The sequence below is a fragment of the Urocitellus parryii genome, chromosome Y (genome assembly GCF_045843805.1).
Source record: "Urocitellus parryii isolate mUroPar1 chromosome Y, mUroPar1.hap1, whole genome shotgun sequence".
In the NCBI taxonomy this organism is placed as follows: Eukaryota; Metazoa; Chordata; class Mammalia; order Rodentia; family Sciuridae; genus Urocitellus; species Urocitellus parryii.
The window spans coordinates 48,143,726-48,159,484 of record NC_135548.1 but is presented as its reverse complement, the minus strand read 5'-3'; positions in this window follow the sequence as shown (position 1 = coordinate 48,159,484).

The following is a 15,759-nucleotide window of genomic DNA, read 5'->3' as shown; positions in this document are numbered from 1 at the left end:
CAATAGAATTTCTGATTTCTGAATGAATCCATTCAACTTCATACTGCACAGATCACAAGGTTTTCTTTACAGAATATTCTCTTCTTCTTCTTAAAGCCTCACATAGAAAATGTCTCACAGGACATAGGAGGGGAATGACCCAAAGGATGAGAGAATGGCTGGAACCGTTCTCAAATGTGCCCATGTAGCCTAAAGTTTGAAGGCATCTAATTGTACTCTAAAACAATTATGAACCTATTCGATCCATTATTAATAAATATCACCACTTTACCACTTGAAACAAATCACAGAAAATTGGAAACAGATGATCATTGGCTTTGATACCTTTACTTCTGTTTCATTACTCAGAGTCGATCAACTCTATACTTCAAGTGACACAGATTTATTACAGAATGCCTAAGATCCTAAGGATCTATTTTAGCTCAGCCCATGGTATTGCTTCATTATTTTATTATTTTGTAAGTAATAAAATATAACTTCATGTTGGATGATATATTCAAGCCATGAATATATCATCCAACATTGTTCTTCCCAAAATATTAGCCCAATTTCTGCGCGCGCTCACTTACTGTTCAGGAATTTTACTAATTGTTTGAAGGTTCTAGAGGACCTGTTAGACTCCTAATGGACAAACCATACAACATACTCCAGAGAACGGACGAGTGCCATAAGAAGAAAATAAGGTCAGCCTACAGCAATGGGCTAAGCTGCCTGCCCTCGGCTGGGAGGAGCCCTGGCCATGGCACCAGGGCTGCTGGGCAGCAGAAGCCTCCACAGCCCTGCAGGGAGCCTGGAGCACAGCTCTGCCTAACCATGCTCAGCCCTGGACAGATGCACATGAGTTCCCATCATAGGCTCCAGTGTGACAGTCCCAGGTGCATGCCTGTCATGCCAGCCACCAGGGAAGCTGAGGCAAGAGGAACGTTTGAGGTCAGCCTTGGCAACTTAGACCCCGAGGCAAAGGGGAAATACTTTTACAGGGGTCTCTGAGGGTGTAGCTCAGGTAGGTCACTTGCCTCACAGGCTCAAGGCCCTGGGTTCAATCCCCAGAACCCACGTACACACAAAAAGTGAACTTGGAATATTGTTTAAAATGATGGGTCAGGTACACACAAGGACTTCAATATGACCTCTCAGAGGAGCTCAATTTGAGATCAGACTGAACAAAAGACCACCTGGACCATTGACTCAGTGTCTGAAACCCTCTGTGAGCATGGGAAGCACTGCTGGCAAGACACCAGAGGGCCAAAGCACTTGTGCCCCCTGCAGGGGCGTCTCTTGTCTACCGCCAAAGACTGTTCCCCTCCTGGGGCAGCTGAGAGCAAGCTGGGCCTTGGAGCAAGGACTAGTGCTTTAGATATAGACTATGCAAGCAAGGGGCAATGTCTTTAATAAAACTAAAATTAAAAAGTCACATTGAAAAAATTTTAAAAAGAAGAAAATAAGGTCAAGTAGAGGAAGCCCATTTTCACAGGAAAAAATCCCCCAGTGAAAAGCATCAGAATAGATACCAAGAAAAATACCAACAAAAACAGTGTGCTCCCACTATGTATCTACTCAACATGCAAAAGTTAGAAAGCTAGATAATACAATCCTGGCCACAGGTAGAGCTATGCAGAAGAGCCACCTGGCAGTGCTTAGTCAAAGAAGTAAACATGCACACTTTGACCTAGAAATTCCACCTGTGTGTAAACCAGGCGGTGCTTAAGCAGTTTCACAAGGGGACATGCACAGGGAAATTAATCCTCAGGTTCTTATAGAGTTGTCTGTGCTTACAGGGAGTTGATGGTTGTCAAGATGCCCACAGCTGCGAAAGTCAAAAGCTAAAAAAATAATAGACGCAAACCTGGATATATTAATAATCCCGTATCTATGATCACCTTCATAAGGTAGCTTCCCAACTTCTGTGTGGAAGTGTGTTTCTCCTTGGCCCTTACACTGTTGTGGAGACCACTAGGAGTTCAGCTTTGTGCAGGATCATCTGACCTGGACTTTTGGCAAGACCTGTACAGCCCTCACACATGCTCAGATGCTACAGGACTTTTCAGACCAGTCCAGACAACAGTAGGCATCCATTCATTGTCTGCACTCTACAGATTCCTAGATGCACGACATTCATTACCATCAAATGCAGAATTTTCATCAAAAACTAATATATATATCATTCCAATCTGAATCAAGAAAATCGGAAATATCCCCAAATCCAAAGAGTGGATCCCCATTGTGATGCTACAAGTTGAAAATTCCACAGCTGACCTCATGGGATGGTTCACAGTCAAAAGACAGCTGCATGAAAAATATTACATGACCTTCCTGCTATGTGAAAAGTGGCATGTGAAGTACACATGCATGTCTTCCTCAGACATGGGTTCATTTGCAAGACACCTTGTGCAATTGAAAATACTCCAAAAGGGGAGAAATCAGAACCATGTCTCCAAAGTATTTCAGCAGAGACCAACTCCATCTGTCTATCTATCTCTCAGTGAGTGTGTGTGCTCTTGTGTGTGTTTGTGTGTCTTTGTTTGTGTTTGTACCATCACAGCTGATACTTCATTGCCCCCATTGGAAAACTGACTCAGATAATGCCATCTGCCAAACTCCTAAAAACCAAAGTTCTTGCTGATAGAATGAAACATTCCTTCCTGTTGGTTTGGATGTGTCCTTTAGGAATCACTGCTACATTTAGTATACTCAAATCATCACAGTAGATCAGGTAACAAAAACATATATATTTTAAAATAATAATAATATATTAATGGAAACAACAAATACAGGATAGAGTAACAACTGTGTTACTAAACAAGGTCAAGGACAATGGCAAACTATAGATTCAAACTTTGAAGAAAATAGTAATCAATGTAAATATTCCTGGGCTGCCTCAGCCCCGCCCAGGCACACAGCAACAGAATGGTTTTGCAAGCATCCTCAGGAGGGCAGGAGCCTTCTTTGCAGGACGAGAGGGAGGTTGAGGCTCGATCCACCCATCATTCTTTTGGGAGAGGCTCCTTTTCCTCAGCACAAAGTTGGATTTTTTGTGAGGATTCTTGGCATCAAATACGTTGGCCTCTGCTGGAATCCTCAGCTCTGGGGAGAGAGGGGTGTACAAAAAGAAGGTGGCACTCAGGAGGTGCTCCCTAGGACACGCCAACATCTGAGAGCCTGTGCCAGAAAAGGCCAGAGCCACACACCTGAGAGCTCTCCAATTCAGCACCAATACCAACAAAGACAGCCTCCACAGTCCTCCCTGAGGAAGAACTAGGCAGAGCACTTCAACAGACCTAATGTCTGTTCCTACCGAAGGCTTTGGACTCCAGAATATCTCAGGTCCTCTTGCATCTGCCAAAGCACACCACTAGGGTTTGCATCTGAAATCTCCCACAAAAGGCTCCTGTGCCGAAGATTCAGTCCCCACATGAGCCATCTTCATAGGTGGGTTTGGAGGGAAGCATTGGATGGTGAGTGCTCTGATGTCAACATGAAATTCTCATTCAAGATGAATACACTACTGGGGGGTGGGAGGGACTGGAAGAAAGGTTGAGCATGGTTGGAGTAAGACGTAAACAGGGTTGTGCCCTGGGCAACAGTACCTTGTTCCTGTTGGCTCCACTGAATCCTCATTCTCCAAGGAGAGGTCCTCCCTCTCCATCTTTCTCTCTCTCCCTCTCTGCCAGCCTCGTTCTCTCTCTCCCAGTCTATGCCTTTGTGGCAAGGGCTGAGGAGCTCTCCACTGCCACACACTAGAGCTTTATGGACAGCCTCAGTGCACAACCAAAGAGAAAGCTATGAAACCCAGAGAAAAAAGGCCTAGGATTCCTCCTCTGAGTTATTTTCCTCAAGTATGGCCACAGTGAGGACAGGCTGACCAGCGCGGATACCACGTTAGAGCCATGCTTCTGCGTTGGTGGAGCCCGCCTCCATGTGAACCAGGCTTCTGAGAATGGAGGCCACATTCCAAATACTGCCCTACTGAGAACAATGGTTCCAAAGACCAGCAAAGGGACTGCTTCCCTCCAACATGGTGTATGGCCCAGTGGTGCCATGACCCCGAGTGGGGGAATACAACAGCTGCTTCTCCTTCCTCTGAACATGTGTTTCCTGTCGCCCTCCTCTAACCTAGAGCCTGTTCTCCATCCCTTCTGGGTTGGATGTGGAGATCTCTGCTATGAATTTCTTAGGCTACCAAGGCCCCAGACAGACTTCCTCTTCCATAGACTCTACTAACCTAACAGTAGGTTAAGATAGGAGACAAGTGATCCTAGAACTCATAGGGATGGTGGTCTTCAGGGTACATAGGCTGGGATAATGGCTGCTGTGGTGTTTGGCTCACAAAAACCAACCAACCAACCAACGAAAAAGCGCTGGCATTATTATCAGATGAGCTCTGTGGCTACGTGCTCAGGAAGCCCTCATCTGACTTTAGTTAGGGATCACAACCTGGCTATTGTGATCACTCCTTGCCTAGTGGACTCAGGTGCGTAAGACCATGGAATTTATGCAAAAACAGATGATTCAGGCTGTCTCCCAGGCTGTGTTTTCTTCCCAATTTCATCCTGTTACTGCTTGCTAGAATCCTGGCAATGCTCTGCCCAGGCAGTGGTTTTTTGGTCACACAGAAGGCTTTCAATAGTACTGCTTCAGTCCACAAAATGCCAGTTCCCTCTTTAGCCCATGCATTCCCATGTTCCTTTGAAACCACTCCTATCCCAGACCATGAAAACATACTGCTCCTGGAGAGAGGCTTTCCTCCTCACTCCTCAAAGATGTCAGCTTTGGATGCCTGTTCATGTCCAGGGGAGGGCACCTGGTGGGGAGCAGCAATATCCACCGGGGTATACGATTGGACCTCAAGACCTTCCACCAGCAGAAGTGCAGTTGGCTTTGTGCACGAACCCAACACACCTGTTGGAGTGTTCTTGGGGGTCAGAGACTACTCTTTGTTGCTAAGAGTTGACCTGAGTCCACATCCTGACCCTTGCTCTCTGCTATCTGATTGTCTCACTTACTCTGACGGCGAGAGATGATTTGGCCCAGCTCATAATCCTCTGGATTCTCCTCAGTAAGGAAGTGTAGGTCGAGGGCGCTGCGGATGACGACAGGAGCCCTATCGTGGCAGGTCACCTGGAGCAGCATGGGAGACAGGCCTTCAGGAAATGGGCCTTGAAGTGACTACTCAAGGACAGTGGGCAGGGGCATTCTGGAGGCACCTCCACTCTAAATACAAGGGCAACATCCATGACCCTACTACCCGAAGCTGACCTCCTGCTCATCGTGTGGGCTCTTCCCACAGGCTACTAGCCCAATCCTTGTACATAGGACTTCCTGGGCCTGCCATTGCTCTTTGTGGAGCTGCACTCCTCTCGGAGTGAAAGGACCCCACTACCTGCATACAGATGCAATCTCATCCCACAAGTTGGGAGGAATGGGACAATAGCCTCCAAGATCCCAGGTCTGCCCGAGGATGCAGGCGGCATTGGGAATGGCCTAGGCACAAAACCTAGAGGCTTTGGTCTGGATTGCCAGGGCCAAAAACAGACCCAGGAACATGACCACACACAGGAGAGCTGAAAGATAGCCACGAGAGCTCCTGGCCTCCAGAGGCTCAGTGCTGGCTGGGATGTAGGAGGGCACCTCATCCGGCAAGGGTGGTCATTGGGTTACCTGGACATTTAGTGTGCTTGCTCCACATCCATATCGACTCTGCAGAGAGACTCTCTCAGCTCCTTGTTCAAGGAACATGGAGAACCTCACACTGCTGTCCTCCTCCATAGACGTCAGCATCCCATACAAGGGAACCTGCAACCTAGTTCCTGTCCTATTCTCATCTGTCACCCATACCTGTCCCTGCCCTTCTGGACTGCATGCTGCCACCTGACACACAGACTCCCTCAGACATGGCAGTGGACAAGCTGCTGCACTCGCTCATCTCAGCTCCAGCCCTTCACACTGACCTCTCCCTTCTTGATTCCCATCTATCCTCCTGATCATCCTGAAGCTCCAAATTCAAGAGGGCATGAGTAGTCCATGGTATTGGACCAGTGTCTGCTCCCCACCCAGGTGTAAGCACCACGGGACACCCCTGCTCCCAGGCTTACCAGAACACTCTTGGCCATCTCTGGACTTTGTGTTTCTAAGTGGACACGAATTAAGCAGGTGTCTCCCACCTGCTTGTGGGAAAGCGGCCTGGAGGACTTGCAGGTTGATTCTGAGAACTGTGGGGGATGGAACATCAGCAAACCCAGAAACAGAAAGCCACCCCAGACTGTCAGTTGGCTCTATAGGCTTCCAGCAAATATGTCCAGGTGCTGAGGCTTCTTATTTCCTCAGGTCGGAGTGGAATGGCAGCACATGCACAGCTTGAATAAGGTAGGTGTTTACCTCCATTCCCTTGACCTGGGGGCGTTTCCTCACCATGAAATATTGTATTCCCAGATTCATGGACAGACACACGAGTGAGTGGTCAGAGACCTTGATTTCTGCAGAGCGAAGTGGAGAGAATTGTTAGGTGGCACTCAAGGATTATACCACAAAACACCCACAACCCCTGAGAGTCTCCGCCAGGCCCATCACACTTTGGTATTTTGGGGCCAAGGCCCACTTTCTCTTGGCTGTCAGTTATCCTGAGCCCACTGTGGATCATGTCTCCCCACTGTCTGATTGTCCTACTTACTCTCATCCTCAGACATCATATACAGCAGCTCAAAGTTGTCCACATCCTCATGCTGCAACAAATTTTGGTCCAAGGCCCTGCGGATGAGGCTTGTCACCGTCTCCTGAAAGGTCACCTGGATCAGGGTGGGACAAATGTCATCAGAGAATGGCTTTTAGAAGAGCTACCCAGAAGACTGTGGTCAAACATTCAGGAGAAATCTCAGCTACATATACAAGGGCACAATCTTGTTATCCTGCTACCTGAGTGTGTCCTCCATATACCACCTGGGTTCTTGCAATGTGCTACTAGAACAATCCTAGTACAAATATCTGCCTGTACCTGCCATCTCCCCTCCCCCTGGGGAGCCACATTCCACTCATGTCAAAGGACCAAACTGCCTATGCACAGACACACTCTCATCTCACTGAGATGAGAGCAATGGGCCAGGGATCTGCGCACCAAGTGTGATCTGGGATGCAGGCTGCCTTTGTGGGTGGAAGAGGCAGATGCACTGAAAATTTGGGTCCTGACTGCCACGACACAAAACAGACTCAGATACAAGAGTGTGCACTTGAGTGCTTCATGATAGCTTTGAGAGGCCCTGGCCTCTGGAAGCTCGGTGCGGGTCTGGTTGTCATGATGTACTTGACTCAGCACTGGCAGTCACTGAACATGTCTCCTCTGCAGCTGGACACCTGCAGCATTAGCTTGTCTACTGCACATCCATAGAAATTCTGCCAAGAACCCCTTTAGCTCCGTATTTACATATATGCAAAGCCTAACATTCCGAAGCTTTGGCATGACCCCCCAGGTGATCCCGACCCCAAATTCCTACACCTAGTCATGCTAAGGAGGGTCTCTTCCCTGCCACCAGGAACACATCCCCTCCTACACATGTGACAAGTCACTGCCACCTCCTCTGCTCCAACTTCACTCATTGAGAATACCAAGTTCTAGGCACTGCAGCCTGCACCCTGGACATATCTCTGCCTTCATCTGTCCACAGCACTTCCGTCTGCACTTCTGGCCTGCAAAACCACAATACACAGGCCCACTCACCACTGAAGCTGGGCATGCTGATGCTCTCCCTCCTCAGGTCAAGCCCTTAAGACGGACCTCTCTCTTCTTTATTTCCCACCATAGCCCTGGGGTTGGCTGTGTCTCCTGCCTTCCACTGTGTGGACACCCAGGAGGCAGCCCTGCTGTCGGGCTTACCGGGATGCGCTTTGTCTCCCTCAGGCTCTGTCCCTCTAGGAGGACGTGAACAACGCGGCTGTCTTCCACCTGCTCGCTGGAGTGAAGCAGTGAGGAGCTGCTACTCACAGCTGCTGGGGTCCTGGATGCCACTGCCACAGAAGGTTCCAAGAACTGTGGGGGATGACAACATCAGCAAAGCCCAGCAACTGCACCCCACCCAGCCTGGCAGTTGGCTCTGTGGGCATTCTACAACATCCATCCAGAACCTGAGGTTCTTGTCCCCTTGGAGGATGTGGAGTGGCACCAGGAGTAAAGACTGAAGAAGGTGGCTGTTTTGGGAACAAGAGATCCAGCACCTGCTGGGTGGGGATGAAATCCCAGGAGATTAACCCCATGTTGCTGCTGAAATGTAGGTTCCTCCCACAAATGACAGGCAGGAGCTCATTCCTAAGCTGGTCCTGCCTGTAAGGTTCAAGGCTCTGAACCCTGAAGGGCTCCTCCGTGTTCTGATCATTTTCACCCTGGGTTGGGACCAAGAATGGTGGGTTCAAAATGGAAATGGTGACAAACAGAAAAATGACTTGTGCCAATACACTAGAGTCAAAGCACAATGGGACAGTTCCCATCTGTACAAACACACACACACACACACACACACACACACACACACACACACAGAGTCAGAATAGGAGTCCTGGGCCATTCATCAGGGATCAGACTAGAGGGCCTGCTGGGCTCACCTGCCCTGTGCTACTCACTGTTACTCTTGAGCTCCTCTGCGACAATCGCCAGAGGCTCTGGCGTCTAAGATGAAGCCTCACCCAGTGTATCCACAAAAGGGCTAGTTGGCCCCCCTGAGATTCCTGGGAGCCTGAGGCTCGGCATTGTCTGCAACCACAGGAGAACATCCTTCTCCCTCCAGTGGCTCCAACCAAGTGAGCTCGGATGGCTTGGTCAGTGAAGTGGGTGCCTGGATACCAGGGTTCCATGTTCTGTTTGATCCATTGTCAAGGCAATGATGTCATTTCCTGTGCCCATACCTGAGCCTCTTTTCACATAAGACCACTTTCAACAGCCCTATGGGCTGCCGATTTCTCCTCCATGCCTACCCATCTCAGGTGCGCAGGTGTTCACCAACAACTACCCAAACATCCCCACCAGCATCTGCCCTGCTTGGTGCCACTAGAGTTCCAGCTTGGAGCCTTCAAAAATGCATTCACAACCAGTCCTTCCCTCTCAGCAGCTTTTGGACCCTGGTCCCATCATTGTGCAACTCATGGTGTGCCCAGTCTTTTCTGGAAAGTAGGGTAGCATCTAATCTCTAGGGTTTATTGTGTCTATTGGCCCATAACACCCTCTGTTCTCTCTGAAACCAGAGATGGGACTCACAGGTGGCTAAAGCACAAATGTAGAGATGGGATAATCACAAGAAAGGGAGAGACAAAGAATGCACCCTAACTCAATCAGGCCTGTGTCCCACACAGGGACATGGCCAATGTCCGTCCCATCGTGGCTGCAGTTCCCTCTCTACACCATGGCAAGTTGGAGGGGACTGAGATGCAGAGGCTGCTCCCCTCTGCCATACAACTTCCCAAGGCTTCTCCTAAGATTTCAAAAGGGCCAAGTGTGTCTAGTGTTGGGGTCTCACAGAGACTCCGAGGTACCACAGCATCCTGCTGCCCAGAACCGGTTCACCCCTCACCTCAAGGGGGCTCAGCCTCTGGATTCATGGGAATTGAAGTGGGTACAGGTGATGGGATATCACCTCCAAGACTGAGTTATGCCAAGTCCATGACCCCTGTCTGCATCCCTGTCTCCAGCACCACTCCCCCCTCTCTCTTTCCTCCTCAGAGCAAACAAATCCATTTAGCAAGTGTGTCCTGTGATAAAGACATGACGGTCACCCATCCTCTCATTACAAAAACACTGAGGCTCAGCCAACATGGATCCTACAGGGAACACAGGCATAAACTCAGACTCCGATCCTCCCAGCCGAGCCTCAGTGGAGCCTGGACTCCCAGCCTCCTGAGTCAAGGAAACAGAGGTTCCTAGCCGAGCAACCTTGGATGCAGCCGCACACAAACTGAACTCATCAATGCCCCTTGCTCTCAGTTGTGAGTAAGAGGGGAAGTGGTGTTTCACAACCCTGGACATCAAGGGCAGTCTCCAGGCTTTGGGGTGTGCCCTGGCCTCTGTCTATCTGCCCAGGCTCTCCTACCCACACTGGCCTCTTACCCAACCTCCTCCTAGGGCCAAACTCAATCCTGCCTCTCAATTTCTGCTGCCTTCCCCAACACACTGCTCCCCAAAATGAGCAGGGCTGGCTCTCGGTTATCATGCTGGTGCCAGCAGCAATGCCACCCCACTGACATAATTCTGAGTCCCAACCTAGGCACTCCAGCTGTCTTTGCCACACCTGGCCTGTTTGGGCTCTGGCTCTTGCTCTTTTCTTTCATGTGCATGTGTTTTGAGGTTTTGAGTTTCTCCCACTGCAGAACTGCAGCTGTGGCAGGGTAGAGCTAATGAGGGTGACATTCTGAGCCACATCCAATCCCATCAGGACTGTTCACTGGGGGGACTGCTGGAACACAGTGATGAGTGAACACATGGGAGGTGGTTGGACCCACCTTGCCTCTGAGTGGCTTCCTTTCAGGACAGGAATGTAGGCATGGGAGCCCCTGGCGTGGGATGCTTTGCACAAGGTGTGACCATGGGCTCTCTTTCCTGGCAAAAATGGCTCCACTCAGCATGGAGAGCACTGTCATTCCTGGTGGCTAACAACAGCCCTGGACCCCAGAAAGGAACCCACACTCAAGATTAACGTCTGAGTGTGCGTGTCCTCGAGGAAATGAGGTCTCCTGATCCCAGGTGCAAAGGGGTAAGTCCTCTAACTCCAGGGGCCATGAAGGGACATCTGAGTTTCCCTTTTCCTTCTTTCCCTCTCTAACTAACCACAGTTAGGACCCTGGCCTCATTCCCCAGTGAGGATCATTAGGCTCCATAAAGGACAGTCTCTAAGATGCTCAGTGGACCAACACCCTCTGCACAACCCATAACCCTATTCACCCAAGAGGCAAGAGGATTTCTATTCAGGAAAACCAGGAAAGGGAGAGCCTTTCTCAAGGACACAAGGACATTAGTGAGTGAGGGAGTGATTAATGGATGGAGAACTATTTCCAACACCAACTTCCAGGAGCATATATGGCCCCCTGGAGAATTCTGCAGTGTGTTGGTGATTAAGGAGAACGTGTGAATTCAGGGGTCACTAGGTCCTCTCAGCCATAAGGAGGGAAACTGCCATAAAGGAACTAGGACAAGGGTGCGAGGAATGCTCACTGGTGGGAGATCGGAAGGAAGGAAAGTGTACTCATTAGAAAAGTGTCGCCTGAAAATTCTTAGCCAGCCAAAAGTCGTGCGAACTTGTGTGGGAAAAGAGTCTTTGCACAGTGATGAAGCTAAGAGCTCACATGATGGAACACAGCATCAACTGGGACCAAATCCAATATCTGATATTCTTGTAGGAAGAGGAGAGTCTGGACCCAGATACCAGGGAGACTGGGGGATACCGGATATGTGAGGTTGGAGCCAGGGTGGGATGCCCATATGGGAACCACAGATCGTGGGCAGCAATAGGAGAGTGGGCAAGGGCTGGGAGAGTTGGGGAGACAGTCCCCTTGAAACCTGGGAGGGGTTATGGCACTGGGACAGCCCAACACCTACTGTGTTGAGCCTCTGGAGCTCAACGGAAGACACTTCCTCTGTTGTCGGCCACCCAGTTAACAGAGTTTGGTTGCAGCAGCCTAGGACCCAGCTGAAGGTCTGAGCATGTTGGCCATGCAGGTTGGATCTGGACCACAGACACCCTCATCAGAGATTGTAGGGTCTCAGCCCTGAGGCAAGACAGGCACTAAGTCAGGCCAGGTGGGGAAACGGATAGGCACACACTCTGGGGGCTGATGCCTGTGTTACTGGGAGCACTTCTGATCGCAATTCCCTGATCTGCTGCCAACACAGGCTACAGAGGAGGGTACAGAAACACAGACCACGGATCTGCCCCACTCAGTGGGCCCAGGCCAACACCACACCCAGCAGCCTCGTGCCATACCCAATGAGTCTCGAAGCGGCCCCCTCTTCCCATCCTGAGAGCTCTTCCCTTCCTCATGTGCCAATAGCTCCCTACTGTCACTGGCAATATCTACTCTGTGAGATGTCAACATCCGTGGGTACTGTTCTCTCATCCCAGGACAGTGTGGTCCCACACACCCTGGTGAAATGGGCCACCTGGAGGCTGGACCTGGAGGTTGTTGAGGCTGAATGGCAGCGGTGGTCCTCTGGCACTTAATATTATTTAAGTTAAAAAAAAACAAAAACAAAAACAAAAAACGGGTCTTGGTGCTCAAAAATGTTTGATTTGCATATTCTCATCCCCTAACCCCAATATTTTCATTATTTCCTCACATATGAAATCTTACTAGCATAAAGGTAATTTCGTATTAAACAAAGTGGATTGAAATAACATTGGTAAAAATAATCAATCACCATACTTTCAATTTTTGTTCTGCTTTCCTATTAGAAACCACTTGGATACAAGAGAACAGAGGACAGACTCATGGAAATGCTTGAAATGACAAGAAGCTCCCACTCAAGCTCAGCATTCAGTCCTGGACAGGGTAAGACCAGGCCACTTTGACATCTGTGCCAAAGAGTCTACCAGACAGAATCCTCTGACTGATCCCTGACTGAGCCATAGGAACTGGCTAGAAAAGCCTTCACATCCTCAATACATTCTTCACGTCAGAATACTTGACAACCATTGATATCCATCTCTCGTTAACTTGCTCCCCAGCCAACCATTCTTCAACAAATTCAAAGGAGTAACTCATGCAAGCACACAGAAAGGGGTGTTCACTACACACATCCATGTGCGAAAAAGACAACTGGTATTTCTTGTTTGGGCTATTTCAAATGAAATCCCTTCTGCATGACCTCCACAAACCAAAGGAAAATATTTGTGAAATTCCCACGTAGAAGACAAGATACACTTGCCAAGGAGGCAGTGGCAAGAATTTTGACACTCCAAATGTAGAGTGTGTGTTTAGGAAGCAGTCACAGTTTCCATGAGAGAGTCCCATGAAATCAATTAGGAAGATCCATGCTCTAGCCCTACCATGCAAGTGATGTGACTTGAAAGAGTCACTTAGTCTTAGTAACCATCATCACTAACAACTAAGTCAATGAATAAAGGTCCTCAGGTGCCAAGCTACAAAATGTGGGATGAGCATGGATGAGGATGGGTGGGAGAAGTCTCCAACTCTAACACAATTAGGGAAGGATGTGCTGACCTCAAGTGGCTGGGGGGCTGGGATCCTGCCACAGAGGGGGATTCCAAACCTCACATCCCCTGACCCAGGCCAGAAGACCAGGTAGAGTCCAAGGACCCTGGGGTGGCCCAATGGCAATAAAGGTCAAAAGGAACTAGGGATCTGCCTGGTCCCTCAATCCCCTACTCTGAGCAGGGCTGCATGACGAGGCCAGAGGCCATCCACAGCAATCTGCCTTTACAGGAAAACAGGGACTGCAGGCTGCCTCTGGCTCACTGAATCAGGGTGGTGTTTTCATAAAGCAAGACCACTTCCTCACATTTGACCAGCAGCTCATGTGTTGACAGCACAATGACTGACTTGACTCAGGCCCTGATGAATGAAATAGAAAATTCATAGCAAACCCATCTTTAGCTCTTCCACATCATCAGGGGCTCTGATTCAATTCCGTCCAGAAAGGTGTCTGAAATGATTTCTAAACATGCTGGGGACTCACCTCTGTGTGGAACTTTTCAGGAAAAAGGGGATCAAATCTCATGAAGCAACTCTTCTCTCTTCTAGCCCATGGGCAATGCAAGGAACCTGCATGATACCAGAGGCTCACTTCTCTCTTCTCATGTCTTCTGGAAAGGATTCGTTAATGCTTCCTGCAAGGTGAAGCAGAAGCCTGCATCCCCAGCTGCACAGAAGTGTTTTAGGGCAGTGTCTCCCTTAAAACCCAAAAATAAAAAAACAGGTCATTCAACAGGCACATGGATTCGAGTACATGTTCAATGATCCCTCCTCCCTGGAGCCTTCCACATGCCCATCTTCCACATTCACAGAGCAATGCTTGGCCATTCTCAAGACCAGGAGACCATGATGCTCCTCACCAGGAAGTCAATAAGGAACATGAAGAGAGCAGCATGGATTGCAGAAGGTGGCACATCAAGGATCTTCAGCTCTGCTGCTAGAACACAAGAGCTTAACTTCAGTATTGACTTTTTGCCAACTACCAAGTACGATAGCAGTGTCAAGCCCAATATGCAGATATGCAAGTAGTAGGTGACACCCCGCATCCATTCACAAAAGTGGGCAACATCTGCATCAGAACAAGGAAGTATCTTACCCTTACTCATAAAAATCATCAGAAACAAAATAAAATGGATGCAAGACTTCTCATTTCACTATTAGGTAGCTGTTGGAATTCCCTATTAAATAATACCTCCTCCAAAATAAAAAGTATCTCAGACATGTGTCAACTATTCAATGGATGACATTTTAAAAACTATGGACTTTACTTAATATTTATGTATGCTATATCCCTGCCTAAGGCTCTATGAGAAAGGAGCACATAGAATTGGATCTTTGAAAATCTCACATTTGCTGATAAATATTACTGCTGATCTCAGGCATGGCGAAGTGAAAAGTGGGACTTTAGATATTCCAAGAATGCTATGTTGTGGGATTGGTGTCCCTGATTCATACATAGCATATGGTTTCTATGAAATCCAGTGAGGGAGCAGGAGTAACGAAGCTGATTGCACAGATGACCTCAGGGAATACTGACAGATAGGCCAAATGAAAAATATGCTCCAGCTAACCATTGGTATTTGGGCTTCTGATCCCAGTCCTGTTTTTAAAAAAGGTGCAGACAGGCAGTGTTCATTAAAAACTGTCTACCATGTAAAAGTGGGTAATTTAAATGGCATCTAGTTACACATCTGATAGAATGGTCTGGCAACATATGAATTTCATTCTAACAACAACAACAACAACAAAACATAGAAAATGAGACATAAAGATAAAACCTTGTCTTCACCAGGATGCCTAAAAATAGGTTTTATTTGGCTCATGCCAATAAATATCTTTCAATAGAATTTCTGATTTCTGAATGAATCCATTCAACTTCATACTGCACAGATCACAAGGTTTTCTTTACAGAATATTCTCTTCTTCTTCTTAAAGCCTCACATAGAAAATGTCTCACAGGACATAGGAGGGGAATGACCCAAAGGATGAGAGAATGGCTGGAACCGTTCTCAAATGTGCCCATGTAGCCTAAAGTTTGAAGGCATCTAATTGTACTCTAAAACAATTATGAACCTATTCGATCCATTATTAATAAATATCACCACTTTACCACTTGAACCAAATCACAGAAAATTGGAAACAGATGATCATTGGCTTTGATACCTTTACTTCTGTTTCATTACTCAGAGTCGATCAACTCTATACTTCAAGTGACACAGATTTATTACAGAATGCCTAAGATCCTAAGGATCTATTTTAGCTCAGCCCATGGTATTGCTTCATTATTTTATTATTTTGTAAGTAATAAAATATAACTTCATGTTGGATGATATATTCAAGCCATGAATATATCATCCAACATTGTTCTTCCCAAAATATTAGCCCAATTTCTGCGCGCGCTCACTTACTGTTCAGGAATTTTACTAATTGTTTGAAGGTTCTAGATGACCTGTTAGACTCCTAATGGACAAACCATACAACATACTCCAGAGAACGGACGAGTGCCATAAGAAGAAAATAAGGTCAGCCTACAGCAATGGGCAGCTGCCTGCCCTCGGCTGGGAGGAGCCCTGGCCATGG